The sequence below is a fragment of the Sparus aurata genome, chromosome 14, assembly GCF_900880675.1.
Source record: "Sparus aurata chromosome 14, fSpaAur1.1, whole genome shotgun sequence".
Classification (NCBI taxonomy): Eukaryota; Metazoa; Chordata; class Actinopteri; order Spariformes; family Sparidae; genus Sparus; species Sparus aurata.
Window position 1 is genome coordinate 23,462,359 of NC_044200.1, and position 6,000 is coordinate 23,468,358.

Sequence of the window (6,000 nt, forward strand, 5' to 3'; positions counted from 1 at the left end):
GCCGTGTGTAACGTTACTGTGGCCGCAGCCTGAAGCAGCGAGCTGAACAGTGAACAGGATGTGAGATTATTCGCGTATCAATACGTTTAGAGGGGAAGTGAACTTTCTGCAGCTTGTGTGTTACAGACGTCACCCTGTGGTGTTCAGAGGATAAGACACTGAAGGACTGACGGACTGCACTCAGTGTTGGAAATATAATATACAGATTGATACGCCAGCTAGCGCATTGATTTACAGCGGTGAACAGTCAATTTGACTGGAACTACTTAGTAGGTGTCCATATATCAGGGGTTAAAGGACACCCTGCAGCCAATCAGAATCGAGTATTCCCCCAGACCATGGTATAATTGTAGTTATTAATGTGTGTTGATGTGAACAGGTGGGTGAATGTTGTGTTGACAGGATGATGTCACTATGATGATGATCCACAATAGAGAGGTGAAGCCACGCCCCCTCTGCTCGACCACCTGGGACCTTATTTCAGAAAAAATGTGACAAATACTTTTCTGCTCTGGTTTGAATTGTGTCATGAATCTCACATATGATGTTTGTCAGTTTTAAAGAAACAGTTTCTCAAGAAAGTCTCAGTTTGTCATAAAACTAATAAAATGTAAGACTGTGAAAATATGTGATTATAAAGACGACACAGCCAACAGTCGTTAAGTGACGTCTGGTTTAACGCTGACTGAAACCTTGTAGAGTCGTCCTGAATATCAGAAGCTCACAGAACTGACCAACTCTCCTTTCACATAACTGCAGCTGTCAGTATGACCACACCTTCTTCTGTGTGGAGGCGTTGGTGACGTATGTTGAGTGAGACGAAGTAGTTCACTGAGCGGTTTAACACAAAACTACATGAGATTTTACTTTATTTACCACAAACAGACACTTTCTTGACTGAAATCAGGTCCCATGAGGTCCACCTGAAGGGGCGGGGCTTCCCCTCCCTATAGAGAGGTGTAGTCTGTAGTCCTAACACCAGAAATCTGTTAGCATGTTAGCATGTTAGCACATCCTGTTCCCTCGTCTCAAAGTCTGTGAGTGTGTTGAATGTGTTTTCAGTTAAATGTGTGAAATAAGGTGTGTGGTTACCACAGGCTGAACATATTTACACGTTTTGTTCTCCAACATAAAATCCATCATTAAATGTCCCACAGTTTAATTCTGAAGCTCTTCATGTGTTAAAAACAGTTAGCGGTTGCTAACAAGTGTCTGAATGAGACTACAGAGGTTGTCGGGGACATTAAACGTCCTCACAGCGAACACGGAGACTCATCTACTCACTAGTCCGTCTTTACAGGCCCACTTTAGTTACACACTATTCTAACTGGTGGGAATTAAACAGTTGTGGATTCAAATATCAATGTATGGTAGAGAAGATGTCAGAATGTGAGAGGAGGGGAGATTCCCCTTCACCTGAGGTGTGGGGAGGTGTCAGGGATAGAACAGGTGAGGAGTTCATATGAGGATGATAACAGAAGGCAGCTAGGATGACACTTATTGTCCAGTCAAACATCAGAGGGTCACTGCCTTGGGGAAGGCATGGGTAACACCTGTCATAAAGTATGTAACCACTGTTCTGCTGTATACAAGTCAAGACAATGTGGAAGACTGCAGAGAACACTGTGGCTCTTCTCTCCATGCTGCATGTATTAAAGAGAAACTGTCTCCTGTGTTTATCTGATCGGCTCTTCTGATTGGCCCTTTTAGACCCATCAGACTATTCAGAACCAGTATCGTCTGATAACAATCAGAGCACCTTAATTAGGACACAGTGATGTTGAGCTGCACATTTAAACCTGAACACATCTGATTGGATTATAAACTGATTTTTATCTTCATCATTTATTCTTTATTCAGATTGTGGCGCTGCAGTTTGTCAAAGATCAGCTGTGATTCTCTGGCCTCAGCTCTGAAGTCCAACCCCTCCCATCTGAGAGAGCTGGACGTGAGCTACAACAAGCTGCACAATTCAGACGTGAAGCTGCTGTCTCGTCTGAAGGACAGTCCACACTGTAGACTGGAGACTCTGAGGTCAGTAGAGGGTTGGAGTCAGTCCACGCTGGTTTCAGCAGTATTGTTCTGAACACAGTCAGTATCAAAGTGAAGATCCAGTATTTCCTGTTTTCCTCAGTGAAGCTGTGAGAGGAGAACGGTGACAGGCTTCATGATTGGACAGAAAGACAGAGAGAGAACAGTCAGCCAATCAGACGAGCCAGAAGCTTGTTGTGATCAGAGGCCTGTACTGCGAAGGGGGCTCAACATAGCCAGGCTTTGTGCTCATGATGCACCTCAACAAAGCCCCAAGTCCCCAAACAGAGTTAAACGGTACTGCGACGGTGGTTATCAACTTACTTTGTCAAGTCCGGTTCTCTGCTTTGTGCTCTGCGCGCGTACATGTAAAAGGGGGCGTTTGACGTCATATTATTCTACTTCCGTGCGAAAATGGATCGATCCCGGGCCACATATTTTACTCAAGATGAGCAGATTCTTATTATGCAGGACTATGAAGAATTCAAGGACACAATCACGGCAAAAAGTAACACTGTCGCCGCCAGTAGAGCGAGGGAGGGCTGCTGGCAGAAAATAGCTGACCGTGTAAATGCGTAAGTTAACAATGATTAATATTAAGATAAATATTATATTAAGCCCTTAGTGTTTTAATTTCTGAAAGCTCAACATTGTGCAACTTTTACATATTGACCCTCATCCATTTAAAAAATAAATACACTGAAGCAACAACTATCTTTTTTCATTTTTGAATGATGTCTATATTGTTTTCACATTTGACTGATCTCAGTAATAGAATGCGCGTGTGTGTTTTATTGAAAGCGAGGCTGAGTGTGCGTAGGCTCGGTGTTTTTTTTTTTTTTTTATTACTGTGTCGGGATGAACAAGCAAATGTAGCGACTGTCCCTGTACAATGACAATAAAGAGCTTCCTGACAGTGAAAATCGCTCAAGCCTGTAAGATTTGTGTTTGGGTGTACACTGCCCGACAACGGGTGAAACATTGATCAGTTCATCAGTTTATTCATGGCCACATCAAAGAAATAATTAACTTTACTCATTATCTGTGACAAATAAATACTAGGTTGGCCTAATTAATATTTCATATTGCATTTTATTAAGATGTGGAAGCAGCAGTCGGACATGGCAGCAAGTTAGAGCCAAATACAAAAACATCATTCAAAGTGTAGCCAAGCTGCCCCATCATTTTGTCAGTGTGTGTTCTTGCTCAGATTTTCTGCATCACCAACTGAATGTAAGTAGGTTCCCATGGCAAAAAAGACGAAGGGCTACACAAACAGTTTGCCCGACAGTGAGCGCACAGCTTCTTCCAGTGGCATTCCTGACACTCGGCTCAATAAGTGAGCAAATGTACCGTATTCCCTCGGCTGAAAATCTATATCGCTCATAGAGAATTTCATCAGGAAATGCCAGCGGATCAGCGCGATCTCGAAGAAGCCGCTCACGTCGTAGTGCTGCCCGAATTATTCTTGCTCCCAGGTCCACCGGGTTCTCAATGAATGGTGACGCCATCTCCGAATGAGTTACACAGTGAAACAGCGGCGCTTTTATAGCCGATTTTAAGCTGAAACTCTGAACATAACCTGGTTGGGACCAGGTTATGAGCTAAGCATAAGTTACCATGGTGATCTAGCCGGGTTAAAAGAGAGCCACCTTCGTAGTACAGGAAAGCCTGGCTTTAGACTCAACATACCTCGCTAACCCACTAAACTGGCTTCGCAGTACAGCCCTCTGGTGTTGAGTTGATGTGAAGACGACTGTTGTTGTTGTGTTCATGTCTACAGGAAGTAAAGCTGGATTACAGCTGACAGCATCACAGGATGTGTAGAGACAGTCGTCCTCATTCGTCACATGTGATCTCTCTAAAACACTAAAGAACTGATCAGCTGATCTGTGTCACAGCTCTCAGGTCTACGGTGGCCCTGAAGGTCAAAACACAACAACATTTCACAACAACATCAAACTGTGGACAGGGACTCGGGTTCTGTCCAATTACAAACAAGAACGCTGTCCCACCTTTTCTGTAATCTGAGATGTTGATGTGTTTGGACCTTCAGGGCCACCATACAGATCAGTCTGACTGAAGCCTGCAAATCACTGCTCTGATTTCAGAGAAGCATCATTACATTTAGTAACCATGTGGTGTTTGTACAGAGCAGAAGCTGTGCTGAAGTCCAGTAACCACAGCTGATGTTTGACTGTCAGTCTGTGTATGAACATGTAGGAGCTTTAACATCATATATTCATCTGTCCATCTGTCTTTTGTTTGCTCCACATGTTTTACAACAGACTCCATATTTACATATTTGTAATGTTTCAAAGCAGATGAAATATTCAGGTGTGACTGAGACTCTGGTTTTTAACAGCTGTCAATCATCATTAAAGTGTTTCTGCAGCCATGATGCGTTCAGGGACTCTCTGCAGTTTATTTCACTGTGTACTTGAGTGAAACCTGCAGAGTAAACCTGTGAGCTTCACTCCAACACGTTAACATGAAGCTGAAAGGAAGCTGGCTACGCTACACAGCCGCTCCACTTGTGGTCTGAACAGGACTGAAGTCCTGCTGGTCTTTATATCACTGACTCACAGCTGATGGAGGGAGTCTCTGGAAACACTCATGTATCACTTCTGCTCTCTCTCATTCTCTCATCAGGTGGAAGCTTTATCATCATCAACAATAAAGGTGGAGGTGTTGAGAGGATCAGCTGTGTCCTGATGATCCAGAGAGGTTGAAGCAGCACCATCAGCTGGTGGGTGGAGAGGCTCTGACTGGGCCGTGTTACTGGGAGGTGGAGTGGAGAGGAGAGCTTCATCCAGCAGTGACTGACGGACCAATCACAACAAGTGGAGATGACTGTCAGTGCTGCAGTCTGAACTGCTCTGAGATCAGCTCCACTGTCACCAAGTCCACCATCCAGCTCCATGTGTTGGGGCCACTAACTGCCCTCCCTACTGCCCCCTGGATTTAACAACAACACAAACAAATCCATCCAGTCCAAACACACATTTACAACTACAACATGTTTATACTTTAAATATATTTGTAATCAACTATTTTCACACATTAAGTTACAGCTCAGTATCTGTGTGTCACTTGTGCAGCCTGACGTTGAACTTGAGGGGAACGTTTTAGACGTGACACCAGTTTGATCATCATATTTCCTGCAGCATCAGTGAACTCCAGTTTAACGTGCGACCCTGCTGGTTTACACATCACGTGATCAACACACACATGAAGTCAACCTGTGGAGCTTTTTCCCTCTGAGGTCAGTGTTGAAGCCGTTCTTATCACCAGCGTTCATGTTCTGGAGCTGCTTTCTGCCAGCAGATGTCACCGTTTCCATTGTGTCGCCTCACTGAGGTTTAACTGAACCATGATGTGAAGGATTTCTCTCTGACTGCATTTGCTATCAAATTAAATGGAATCAGAAATGAGTTCAGCTTGATTTAAAGATGTAATATGTAACATTTCTGCATTAAAATGTGTAAAAACGACTCGACCTTTGTTCTGTATGTTGTTGAGTTGTGTTCTTACATCACAACAATGTTCAAACCAGAGAAATCCACAAGTTTACTGGAGGTGTTGGTGTGTTTTTAAGACACGTGAGCGCTTTATAGTTAAACTGTGGGACATTTACTGATGTATTTTATGTGGTAGAGCAGAACATGTAGATATCTTCAGCCTGTGGTAACCACACACCTTATTTCAGGCTTTAAACTGAAAACCAACTCAACAACTCATCAACTTTGAGACGAGGGAAGCAGATGTGCAAAAACACAAACTGACTTCCAGGTTTTCGGACTCGTTACTACACCGCTCCATTAACAACTTTATTTATAAGTTAAACTGCATTAATTTAGTTGTATCTCATAACTGAGTGTGTTAACAGCATCACAGATATGCCGGCTGTCAGTGATGGAGGAAGTATTCAGATCCTTTACTCCAGTAAAAGTACTGATACAGCTCTGT